Source organism: Anarrhichthys ocellatus, unplaced genomic scaffold (genome assembly GCF_004355925.1).
Source record: "Anarrhichthys ocellatus isolate YVR2014 unplaced genomic scaffold, GSC_Weel_1.0 scaffold78, whole genome shotgun sequence".
NCBI lineage: Eukaryota > Metazoa > Chordata > Actinopteri > Perciformes > Anarhichadidae > Anarrhichthys > Anarrhichthys ocellatus.
The window spans coordinates 2,757,120-2,771,140 of NW_022280108.1; the positions used below are offsets into that span (position 1 = coordinate 2,757,120).

Sequence of the window (14,021 nt, forward strand, 5' to 3'; positions counted from 1 at the left end):
GCGCGGAGACAATGGAAAACACACACACTTCCTGTTTCCACTTTCAAAGTAAAAGCACCGACATTGTCTGCAGGGATGGAATAAAATAGACCATTTGCGCCCCTTAGTGGCCATATTATTGTAGTGGAGACAAGTTAGTATATTACTGAATTATTTTACTTCTTTATTAACAAAACAATCACAGAAGAGGTAATATTAGAATAGTTGTAAATTATTAAATACATTTCATACATTAAATAGGTACAAACACAGCTTAGGCCACAATATGGCAACAATTATGATAAATACAATAATAAAATAATGTAGTGCTTCTTTATCATTGTGAAAGTAATAATGTTGATATTAGGCCGATTCAGGATACACAATATTTAATATGTATTTCACCAAAAAATAGCACACGAGGAGATGTCTTTTAGAAGAATGATGTTCTGGTTCTTATTACATTCAGTTGTTTAATTATCATCTTATTATTTTTATCTTTTGAATGATTTGTTTAATTGAGCAAATATTTGAATTAAGTAGTCGACAAATGGATGAATTGTTCGACAGATAACAAAGCCTCTCAGTAACTGATAATAATCAATATATCAAGTCTTTACTTTGTCAAATGCACAATTACAATGAAGCAGACATTCTTGTTGCTACTATAGACTGTATAAAGGGAGAAACACGCAGGTATGAGAATCCAAAACATGAAACATAATCAGTGCAGAAGTTAAAGTAAATTATTTTATCTATAATAATGGTGATGAAATGAATAAACTGTGATTGTATGTGTACTGTGTGTTTGCAGGTATAAACAGGTAGTAGAAGTAGTAAGGGCCAATTTATTTTAGCTTTTTCGTCCTTCAGATTTCAGTCCTGGTTGATTTAGAATTAATTTTTGATTGAAAACTAATATTACAAAATGCTATTTTTCAGAATTGTGTGCATAGTTATATTTGTTTGTGTGTATTCTGTAGACAAAAGCTATTATACAGCATTCTTTTTTAATACTGCAAATATATAAATATTCAAAAATACTTTCATCAGTAGGCCAGACCTCAGTGTTACCTCATATAGTGACTTAACAGACACATTAAGTTGTTACATTTGCAATTAGTCAATATGAACCTTTAAAAAATTATAAATGAAACCGGATTTGTAAAGAGAGAAAAGAAGGGCAGCGTCAAATGGGGGATATGGCTGCTTATCTGGCAACCCGCCTCTGTAATAAGACGTCAGATCGACGGTTACGGGAGAGAAACGGAGCTCTGTGATTGGCTGGGACAAGCCTCGCGAATCCGTTTCTCTATTACTCTACGTCACCGCCGCCATTTTGTTTCTTCTGTGAGTGAAACTGTTAGCATGAACTAGCTAGCTAGCTAAAGCAAAACTTCAAGGAGCTGCTAATGTTCGATTCAGATAAATTCTCAACTTTTAACGTTTTTTTTCCTGAAAATGGAGCACACCAAAGTAAAATTGTAAGTAAGACCACGTTAGCCATCATGATGTTTGTAAGTTAAGCGAACAATTGCCAAATATTTCACGCTAACTAACATCTATCGTTAGCTAGGTTAGCTAGCATAACTTCTGTAAGCTAGCAGTCGTTAGCCAGGGCAAGAAAAGTTAATTTACTGTTACAGCCTCTTTCAACAAGACAAGTGCAAGTCTGAGAAAATGTTTTAATACCAAATCACAGCTTAACTTTCTCTATTGTGTTTGCTTAAGGTCTTTGTGTCTTAATGTGGTATTTAGTCGGTATTTTTACATTTTTACATTCTTTTATTCAGTTCTTTTGCACCAAAATCTGTGTAACAAATGGTATCAACACATAAATTACTGCAACAACTTATGAGACATAATAGAAGATGTGAATGGCCCTCATATACTTCTATCATAACGTTCTTATACACTCTAAACTTTCAGCTTTTGATTAGGCACCCAACCAAAACACAATGTTTGTTACAGAATTAATTCTAGAAAAAGTAGATAGCATTACATCAGTTAGCTGCCCATATGACATGTATCTGATATGTTTGTGAATCATCCCATCAGGGACGTCATGGCGACAGCAGCAGCTCTCAGGTGAGTGGAGGCAGGTGGAGCTACAGCTCTCAGGTGAGTGGAGGCAGGTGGAGCTACAGCTCTCAGGTGAGCTCTCAGTGGTTATGGCTTTAGGTTCATGAGCTGATTAGAATATCAGTCAATCAGGACATTACATTGGTGTTTTCATCTGTTTGTTAGTACTGTCTACCGCCTGTTTTCTTGTTAGAAGAAAGTCTGATTCACAGTATGATGTATTTAAATAGAAAATAAAGTTAAGTGTCATATTACATTATTGTTATAAAATGTCAATACTGTAATGGCATTAAAAAAAATGGCATGGGGAAAAAACACCCACCCTTCAAAGTACACAGATAAACTCTTCACCCAACACATGATACATTGGTAAAAGTTGTATGTTGAAGAAAAATAAAAATCTAAAAATCAGAAGCTTCAGGGCTAATGCACCACAACACCTCACATATTTAATTGTTTTAATCTCATATGTGTGCAATACAAATCAGAAAATGTATTGTTTATTAAATCTATGAGTTCATAAATTCTGCAGTAAATGCTCATATTATTGTGTGATATGCAACAGTAAGATCTATCTATTTCAGTAAGTATCTGGATAAACATAACAACATAAATAAACAATCGCTTGTATTAAAACAACAGCATTAGACAATCGCACATAGAAAAATAACAGCATAAATAGCAAACTGCACATATAGAAATAACAACATGAATAACTAATTTAAAATTAAAACTACATTTTTAGCAGCCAAATGCAAGTGTGGTTCAGAGTGCCGTCTCTCCAGGTCCTAATAAAACACAATTTGAGGAAACCACAAACCTAAACCACAATGACGGCCACCACTGTTCTTCTGACAGCGACATCCAGACTCGTTGAAAAGAATTGTTCCATTCATTTTTAGAGTTTCCCAAGCTCACTCGCTGGTAAGTTGATAAGAATTACTGCAATTTGTGACATTTTAATGCATTAGCTGACCTCTCATTAATCTAGTCAGTAGTGGTATTTTATGTAGCCAGCTTTAGTTAATCGTCATCGTAAGATAATAGCTAGTTAGATTGTAATTGCAGTTAGCTCAGGTAACAACACTTTGCTAGCTACCTTCACCAAATGTAAGTCGACACAGGACCTACATTTACCACAGTTATTACAGTTATTGTCATTTGTTCGTCTATTAGATTTGTTAGTGAAGTTACCAACACTAGTTGTGACGGTATTAGTGCATCTGATTACAATGAATGATAGCTAGCTCAAGTAGACAACATGGCGAGATTGTGTCGAGCATATTTGTCCCTTGGTTAATTCAGTCCTAAACTACAATGATGGCGACCACTGTTCTTCTAATGGTGATATCCAGACCCATTGAAAAAGAAAGTTTCAACACTTCCACGGACTTCTCTTGAATCGGAAAAGGTGGAAGCCACGCTTGTCGTGGGCCAACTGATAGTTACGAACACTGAATAGTTCCAGCATTGAACTCATTTTCAGAGTTTCTCAAGCAAGCTCGCTGGTAAGTTGATGAAATTACTGCATTAGCTGACCGCTCATGAATCTAGACAGTAGTGGTACTTTATGTAGCCAGCTTTAGTTAAACGTCATTGTAAGATAATAGCTAGTTAGTTCTAATTGAAGGTAGCTAAAGTAATAACTATTTGCTAGCCACCTTAACCAAATGTAAGTTGACACAGGGCCTACATTTACCACAAATGCACTTATTGTTGTTTGTTAGCATACAAAGTTAATCTTTGTTTATCAGAGTTATTGTTAAAGTTACCAACACTAGTTGCGACTGTATTAATACATCTGACTAGCTCGACTAGATAACATGGCTAGCTTGTGTCTAGCATGTTAGTTCCTTGGTTAAGTCAATCCTAAACCACAATGATGGCCACCACTGTTCTTCTAACGGTGATGTCCAGACGGGTTGAAAAGACAGACTTTGATTGCAATTGGAAAAGGCGGAAGCAACACATGTCGTGGGGCAACCAATAGTTCCAAACACTGAATAGTTCCAGCATTGCACTCCATTCATTTTCAGAGTTTCCCAAGCTGGTAAGTTGACACCTCATGAATCTAGTCAGTAGTGGTATTTTATGTAGCCAGCTTTAGGTAATCGTCATCGTAAGATAATAGCTAGTTAGATTGTAATTGCAGTTAGCTCAGGTAACAACACTAGTTGCGCCCATGTTAGTACATCTGACTACAATGAATGGTAGCTAGCTCAACTAGATAACATGGCTTGTGTCTAGCATGTTTGTTCTTTGCTTAGGGAGTTGCATCAATGACAGGTGATAAGATCAGCAGCATACTAAATGTGGATGAACATAGTATAAAGAAAGTAAAACTGCATTTAACAAACTACTTCACATATTTGTTAATGTTAAGCTAGTGGAAGAATGTAATGGACTCCGGATCCTTCTCTGTGCCATCTTCCTCCCTGTAGGAGGTTGAATGAGTTTCTTTCAAGGAAAGAACTTGGTTGTGTTTTATATCTTACACTTTAGGCCATATGTATTTCTTTAAATTGAGCAGTTACTGGCATTCATTAAAATTCACTTGTTGTGCATGTGAACATCTTAACATGGGATAAGATTAGAATGCGAATAATTATGACCATAAAACAGTGCATACATACTGTAAATGTATTCTATGTTATGGAATCAGTCCATCTTACAAAATTAAAAAGTGTAGGCAACGTAGTAATCTATATACATTATGTGTTGGTATTTACAGAAAATTGGTGCAAATTCATATAGTTGCTGCTAGTGTCTGTCTTTCTGGAAACCATTCAAACAGTTGTTTGTAACTGTGGAGAGCGATCCATGTGACCATGTGGTGACGAGATCAAAGTGTGTCTCCTCTCTTTTTTTCAGCAGGTCTGGTGATACCGATGATACCAAAGCACTGGCCAGAAACACCCCAATAACCAAAAAGCAGCAGAATTGAATTCATCAAGACACAAGAAGAGTGAAGATGCATCATGTGAGAGCAGGTAGGTCTATCTGTCAACAGGCAAACTTAGTTTCATTTTATCAGTGAGGTTCTTGATTATCTTTAGAAATATTAATGCAGATTAAGTGTAGTTTGTTTCTTTAGTTGATAGTGCTGAGCAACTATATACAATTCATGTATATAGTTGTTGATATTTAATGTGTGCACTAGGCCTGACTGATTATGATATATGTTGTCAATATATTTTCTAGAATTATTGAGGTCAGTCTTTTGACCAGCTCCCTGTGGGGATGGGCATCGTTGGGATTTTATCGGTACTATAGTTCTCTTATTGATACTCTTATCGGTTCGGTTTCTTATCGATACTCTTATTGGTTCTTTTTGATTATATTGTAAGAAAAAAGACAATTAATTTAGAAAATAATCGACATTGCTTTATTTATCTTGTATAAACAAAGTGTTTCTTCAGCAGCAACACGAGAAGATCTAAAATCTTTCAAACACATTCTCAGCTCAACAATTATCTCAGTGATCATCTTTCATTGATTATCTAGTTCTTCTGATCATACTCCGTATGACATCACTAACGTATGACGTCACTGCCGTTACCTGACGGGTGCTCCTCAAACAGACTGATGTTCTGCTTGTTGGTCACATGTTGTGATGAACTTACTTGTGATGCTTTTATTGTGTTTGAGACGACTCTCTGATCATGATGTGAGTCTCACGCTGTACGGAGAGGAGACAAAGAGAGAGGTCGTTTGAGACGAGGACGTCTCACTGCAGAACTTTTAAAGTACCGATAGCAGAACCGATAACTTTGGACCTTATCAATACTCTGGGTTTTTTAGAACCGGTTGTCGTTTAGAGTTTCGGGGGGCATCCCGAGCTCCCTGTGAGATGTTAAATGGAGCAGACACATAATTACTTATATCAACATAACATGTTCATTCACAACAAGTCTTTACATTTTATTTAGCTTGCAGCAGTTTCACCTCTTGTTAAATTTTCTTCATCCTTAACGGAATACACAAACGTACTTATTGTCAGATGTATTCGTGCTTCAGAAAGGGGCAGTAATAAATACATTTATTTATGCATCTACACAGACGCCGTTATCTTTGCCAGCTTTCCTTCCTGCATTTGGCAGCTGCAACTGTCCTGCTTGTATCCTGGATTATGTATAACTTCTTTTTAGTTTAACATTAAGTTCAAACATACCGACTGTTGGCCTCTGTTCTCTGGATCAAAGGTTTTGTGCATTTTAAGGAATTGGATTTACAGTTAATAGAAGAGATTTTAAAGCAGTTACCGGGGGAACTAAGTATTGTAATTGCTATAAAAAATAAAAAACTCATTACAGTCAGAGATGGTTATGAATATGATTTTATTTTAGATCAAATTGAGCCAGATAATCCACCTAAATACTTCATTTCTGAAAACCTTTCCTCTGGTTCATCATCTTTGTGCACTGCTGTGTGTCGAGCTCCGACAACCTGAACCAAAATCCAAATGTATCACATTTGTAGAATGTTCCTTTAAAATCCTAATTTAGTTTAGACATTATTTTTCATTGATTGGCCTTTAACTTCATTCCCCAACATGTGTAGTCATTTTACAAAGTATAGTGATTGTATGTATTCATTACCTTCACTCATATTTCTTGTGGTTTTTGCAACAGTGTTGGGACTCTGATGGGGAGTTCAATTCACAATGAAAGAAAACACATTTCATTTAAATGTAGTACGGTACGTGCAAAATATATAAATCAAAGTACAAAACTAATTAATTATGTCACGGGCTGTGAGTGTGGACCCAAATGCAGGCACGGACCAGGGATTATAGGTGAAAGGTTTATTGACAGGAAACCAAGGGGGGGGGGAATGACCAGAGCACCGCGGGAAAGTCCAGGTAGGGTGAGGGTGGAATCCAGGCAGGAGGAGGTAGGGCAGGGAGGCTGGGGAACCAGGAGGATGAAAAAACTGCAGGAACAGAGAGACAGGGTTGAAGCACTGAAACAACACTTGGGGGGAAAACTCTGAATTATCTTCAAACAGAGCGGCCAAGAACTACTAGCTACCACGTGAGCTGTAAACAACGATCTGGCGAAGAGTGGATGAAGAACCGGGGTAGATATACTGTTGGGTTGATGAGTTGATGGAGTGCAGCTGGTTTGACTGGGCAGGTGAGGTGAGTTGTAATTAGGAAGCCGGGAGGAGACCAGGTCGAAGCCCTGCCCAAAAGATACACACGGGATAAGCAGGAGGCACGGCCTGGCCGTGACAAATTAATTATTATTTAATTATTTATACATATAAAGAATGAATATCAGCAAGCAAAATCAGCTTAATTTTTTATATAATAAAATGCTTTCATTCATATTCTATGTTTGAAATTAAAAGAAAAAATTCAGCAATGGTTGAATAGTTCAATGTAGTCTAGAGTGAGACCTCAGCCTTTGCTGGGACGACAGCTGAGTCTACAACATAGATTGTACATGAGGATGGACCTGATAGTTCTGTCTCTCATGCCATAGATGAGTGTGCTCAAACATCTAGGGAAAAGGAAAATACACACATAAAGAATACTCCGGATACGCAGGGCTGCTAACCTGTCAGTGATGTTTGAGATAGCTATAACCAGCGGGTTGTAAATAGTGGAGGAGAGACTGAGGCCCAGCTGCACCACATGCAGCAGCAGTGTGTTTACGAGCCTTTCGGGCTGAAGCTTTGTCTGTGGAGGCTGACCTGGCTGCTATCATCACACCAATATAGGTGGAAATAACTACCACACCAGCTGATACAAACAGAAAATAAGTGTAGCCTTTATCATAAAGACCAGACATTTGGCCGAGAAGTATGTTTACTTTGGCACAAAAATCTGTCATCTGTAGGCTCTCCAGCTCTTCAAATGGAAAATCTAACAGTAGAATAACTCGTGTGAGGATATTTAGTGAACTGTCATCTGTCATCTGTCATCAATATGCCACCACTTACCCTCTCCATCCGAATGTGACCGCTGCCATCACTTGTCCCAAACCATCACCGAGCTGGAAGGACGTATCTCTACTCTGTACCAAATCAGAGAAGAACGGCTTCTTGACTCCCTGGTTACAGTTTGTGCCGCTCGCTGCCACTGCCTCAGCCAAACCCGAGCTGGACTCCACCATTCCCGGGCCGCCAATCCTTTGGAGGCCCTCTGGCTACAGCAGGGTGCTAGACCAAAGACACTGACTAGTGCCACTCCTCTGGGCCGTACTGGGCCGTAGTGTGCAGAAATAGCAGAGGAAAATAGCAGAGGGAAAAAGTCTCAGCTACGTCTTTCTCCTCCATGTGAAATTCAGCTCACAAACCGGTCAGCATCCTGGATAAGCAGGACTTCCCCCTGCTGACAGGGGATTGCCACCCCACCTTCTCTTCGCAGCCATCATCTCCAAGCGCACCAGGTCCCCCAGCATCCGGCCGGCGCAACCCGGCTACATGGTCAATCTCGACGTGTTGGTCGTGACGTAACCGGGCGGTTAGCACGGCGGTTGGACATAAGTAAATTGAAGAGTTTAGCTTTATTGTCCGATCCGTGGAAAGGGATTCCATTTTCCTTTAATGCTTTTTGCAGGGTTACAACGGTTCAGTTGGAGATTGGTGAAGGTTGGATTTCTGGGGATTGTGACGAAGCGTCCGGCTGCGTGTGGTGAGCCCGGAATAGTTGGGACGAGGTCGGGAGGCTGACAACTTTCTCGTGGGTGATGGAGTCGGGGAACTGCGGACCCAGGCGCCGCCGCCTCAGCGCCGCAGCTTTCCCCGGACCCGGCCACCGCCTGCCGCCTCAGCGCCGCAGCTTTTCCTGGACCCGGCCACCGCCTGCCGCCTCAGCACCGCAGCTATCCCCGGACGCGGCCGCCGCCGCCTCAGCACCGCATCGACCTCCAGTTCCCACCGCCGCCGTCTCGGAGCAGCAGCGACCTCCAGTTCCGGCCACCGCCGTCTCCGAGCAGCAGCGACTTCCTGTTCCGGCTGCCGCCGCCACCTCAGAGCCGCAGCGACCTCCAGTTCCGGCCGCCGCCGCCTCAGAGCCGCAGCGTCCTCCAGTTCCGGCCGCCGCCTCAGAGCCGCAGCAACCTCCAGTTCCAGCCGACGCCGCCTCAGAGCCGCAGCGACCTCCAGTTGCCGCCTCCACCGTCTCGGAGCAGCAGCGACCTCCAGTTCCGGCCACCGCCGTCTCCGAGCAGCAGCGACTTCCTGTTCCGGCCGCCGCTGCCGCCACCTCAGAGCCGCAGCGACCTCCAGTTGTCGTCTCGGAGCAGCAGTGACCTCCAGTTGCCGTCGCTCGACCTGCATCCTGTTCCCCGGAGCCCCGACTCAGAGAGTCCGAGCCCGTCCACCGGAGCACACGTGTCCGAAGCAAGTCCGGCCGTCCGCCGGAGCACCCGTGTCCGAAGCAAGTCCGGCCGTCCGCCGGAGCACCCGTGTCCGAAGCAAGTCCGGCCGTCCGCCGGAGCACCCGTGTCCGAAGCAAGTCCGGCCGTCCGCCGGAGCACCCATGTCCAAAGCAAGTTCGGCAGTCCGGCCGTCCACCGGAGCACTGGTGTCGGAAGCAAGTTCGGCAGTCCGGCCGTCCGCCGGAGCACCTGTGTCCGAAGCCTTCTGCGGCCCTGTGGCCGGTCAGATCCAGTCACCCCTCCTCCGGACCCCCTCCGCCCACCCTAGTTGACTTTGTAGCTGCGGGGAATCTTTACATTTTATACTGTAAATAATCACCCAGTCTGTTTATATCCATTCGGCTTTTATTTTAGTGCACTTTTTGTATTGTTTACAACTCACACAGCGCTTGACTTGCTTGTAGAGTTTTATTTATTTTTACTTTATTGTTGGTCATTGGAGCTTTTAATGTGTATTCATTTTTATGCTAGACTTGTTCCGAGCTGTTATTTATATTTCCGTGTAAGCAAACTGAGAGAGAAAACAGCCAAATTCCTTGTTTATGCGCATGTACTTGGACAATAAAGGGATTCTGATGTCTGTGCATCAGATAACGGAACACAATCTCCTTTTCAGATCATTAAAAATACATTGGAAAATATTTGAAAGTATGAAATATATCAAGACCTGATACCTCCAATACATACGCTGTAATAAGGCCAGTCCTACCATTTTTTATGAATGGTGCATTATTGTTAAAATGAATACCAAACTGGTACTATGTGATTTAATTAATGGTGTTAGTTACCAAACTCAAACAGTGTCTTATATGTGTGAATATATAGTATGCACTGTGGTATACTGCTCTTGTATATCATTTATTTTAGAAGCCTTGTTTGTAGGACAGTTCATATAACAACTAACTCATTTAGTATGTGAATAGTTAAGAGACATGTAATAAATGCATATCCAATAATCACTTCTTTAAATGGAACAAACACACATTTATTATTGTACTTGTCATTTAGAATATGTAGCAGCATCTTTGAGAAAGGTGTACAATGATCAGAAAACAACCATCTTGTAAATTGCTGCCAGTCCGGCAGCAGTTTGTATTGAAGAAGCATTCACTTTAAATTGTCACTTTTTGGTCAGGTCAGATTTTGCAACAGGACGGGTCTGATTGTTTGATCCCTGAGTCCATAGATGAGAGTACTCGGACACCTTGGAAGGATAAACAAGAACACAAAAAATATATTGTAAATACGTATAAGGTTTAATCTCCCCACAGTTCTGGCTATGGCTACAATGATGGTGGAGTACAAGGAGGCGGCGAGAATCAGGCTTAGATGAATCAGGTGAAGCAGAAGCGTGTGAAGAGCCTTTTTGGCCGACTCTTTGTCTGTTGAAGCCGACCTGGCTACAAGCGCTACACTAATGGTGGAGCTGATGATTGCTACACCCGAGAGAAATAGAGTGCTGGCATGCACTTTTTCAAAATCATTAAAGATCGGGGCGAAAAAAAAGTGTTCTTTTAGAGCAAAAGTCATTCATTTGCAGATTTACGGAGATCGTTGTGAACACATACACCAACATGAGAGCTCGAATGAGGATGTGGATAAACTCGCAGGCCCACACCACAGCGATGGCTATGCCTGTGTTTCTCACTGTGAAGATGGTAGCATGCCTCAGTGGATGGCACACAGCCACATACGTATCTCTCAAGTGACATCACAGCCAGTGTGAGAGGGGAGATTGACTCTCAGAAAACTATGAGCATAACAGGGACACCACATGCAAAGTATGGAATTTTCAACCGCAAAAACAAACGGAAGGCTTGATACCAGCTGAAAAATGTCTGCAAAGATCAGGTTGAACAGCAGGATGAATCAGGATGTCTCACAAAACACCTGCTTACTCCTCAGGGTGAACAGCAAAACACAGTTAATGTAGAAGAAAGAGCAGATTGACCCAACGGATAAGAAGCCATACAACATAGTCTCATATGGGTCTGGACGCAGCAGACTAGCAGTGATATTGGCCTTAGGCTGCATCAAATACAATATTATGATCCTTTGGCTTGATGCAGTTGAACTAGTGGACCATATAACATCCAAAGTAAAGCTCGTCATGCCAAAAATCAAAAAATGCAACCATTTACATCACCGTGAATATAATTTGGAGTACAGAACGCCAAATTATCCATCAATGTTGAGCAGTCAAGTCAGGGGGTTAGAGGCCAAGTTCATTTCCACCAGGGCACAGCTGATCTTGTGCTGGTTTTTTCCTGCACAGTACTGTATATATGCTTTGTCCCCAAGCCACCTTCATTGGACATCATTACGTCAGCATGGTCATCATTTGTGCTTTCACACCACCGGGCGGGGTGTGTTGATCCTGATGTGGGTGTGTGACAGATGCTCAGTCCCTATGATGTTCAACTTATTCTCTGTCCGATATAAGTGAAACAAATGATACGTTCACTGTTGAATGGCTACAACACAACATTACTATATGATAAATAAATAAAAACGATGTGAAATTGTCACAAGGTATAAATTGAATATACAGTATATTGCAGGAGTTACTGAAGCAGGAGATGACTAGGACGCGTGAATAGCAGGAGAATGGCAGGAAGGAGAGAAGGAATGGATAGTGGCTATTCGGCGTGGTGGCATGAGTTGGCAGGCAGGCATGTGAGCAAACTATATTCCTGAAGATCAGGGAACAAACAAGGACGTGTTGACAGGTTTTAGCAAGAAGACGTGGAACATGGCATGAATGCGCATGCAGTAAGGGAGCTTGAGCTGGGATCAGGTCTAGTGTTGGTCGGCAATACGGCGGTCGCAATGTACAGTGCTGAATAGTGCAGCCGCTGCAAGGGTGGGCCTTTGCAACAGCTGTTCCCTGTTAGCCTACAATGGTCTTTACTTCCCTTGCTGTCTTTACATGTTTTTTAACACACCAGCACCTGTACTTTCCTTTGAAACTGAGGGGGGAACCGGCACGGTCTGCCCCTTCTTTTATTACATCCATGGTCAGCCCACGTTAATTGACCGGTGCCACTCCCTATCGCCATTGACTACTTTTCAGTGACATATGGCATTGAATGAAATGAAAAGCCATGTGAAATATGTCTGAAATGATAAGAGCAATTTGCGTACCAAATTTGGGGAATATTGGAGCAAATTTATCCCGACTAAGGCCTGCCACGGACCAAAGGTGTCAGAAATGCCTTTGAAGGCTGAAGTAATTTGAGGACGCTATCGAGCAGACGTGCCATGCCCAATTAAAATCAAACTAAAACATTACTAGTTCGGACAAAAATCCAAAACGGCCTACCATTTCGGTTCTGTCCCTTTGTAAGAATTTGGATTTGACATATAATGGCCATGTGTTGTCTTAAAAAGTTTAAACTAATAATAGATTTTTATGTTAGGTTTTATATTATTCTGCTTTAACATGTAATGCCCAAAACAAAACCGAAAACAGCAGTAGATTCAAGTCAGTAAAAGTTTGACTTCTGATAACTTTTCCAAATCGTGTGTTGTTGTTATGAAAATATTGTTTTTAGTTTGGTGAAATACTCTGAGGTATCACAGAGAGAAATCCCCACAGCTGACCCAATCCCTTGATAACTCATTTAGACACATTAAATATCCAAACCCTTACTCAGCATCACGTCTTCATTAAATATTGATACGATTAATGCCTCAGGTGGGTGTTAACAAGTCCAAAGTACGTAAATGAAGCAAACTTCAAACTTCAATGTCTGTACTCAAAAGTTAACTTAATCTTAAATGGCTGAACTCATATTCAAACTCAAATATGAAGTTGCATGGAGTTGTAAATAAACTTATACATATTATGTAAATAATATTTCAAATTTCAAGCTGCCCTTGACGAGACTTTATTGATAATACAGTTCTCCAAGCCTAAAGCCGGGAACAGATACCAACATCTCTGTTGTCACTGTCTCAGACTGTTTTCCCTGTTAGCCTACAAAGAGTGGTGTATAGTTATATAGGTATACGCCCCAAAGTAATGCAAATCATGTGGGTTATTTTGATTAAATGGGGTACATTAGGCAAACACTAGAAAAGCCTTTAAGTTACATGCTGCTCCAATGCTCTTGGTTGGCTAGTTACTAGCTTCCTAACTTCTTGTTACATTAGCCTACCTTAGAGAGGACCTAGCAACAAGGTAGATCTGAACTCTGGACTCTACTTAACAATTCTAACATCCATTGTGTGATTTGGAAGCAAAACTATTAGTCGGTAATAAGAATTACACAAACCACAGTTTGTACTTTGGTAGGATTTGGTCATTAAACTAGGTTTAGTTAAACAACATCAGAATCAGCTAGTGTTCATTTTTTTTTAGAGAAAATCCTTAAGAAAAGCTTTAAGTTTTGTACGTCCTGTACTTTTCTAGAATGAGTCATACAAGTGAATTTTGCATTTTTTGGGTGTATGTATTCATAACTTGTTTTTCATTTTTTCCACCACACAGAACACCCTACACATTAAAAATTGCAGAAAGGCTCTGCATCTTAAGGCTCTAACTCTTTACTAGACTGCATCTTAAGGCTC

The 14,021-nt window shown here is 41.1% G+C and overlaps 1 pseudogene; it reads right to left on the reverse strand.

Annotated features, from left to right (window-relative positions):
• Positions 1-7,431: 7,431 nt before the first annotated feature.
• On the reverse strand, positions 7,432-11,426 carry LOC116398059 (odorant receptor 131-2-like; annotated as a pseudogene).
• Positions 11,427-14,021: the final 2,595 nt, after the last annotated feature.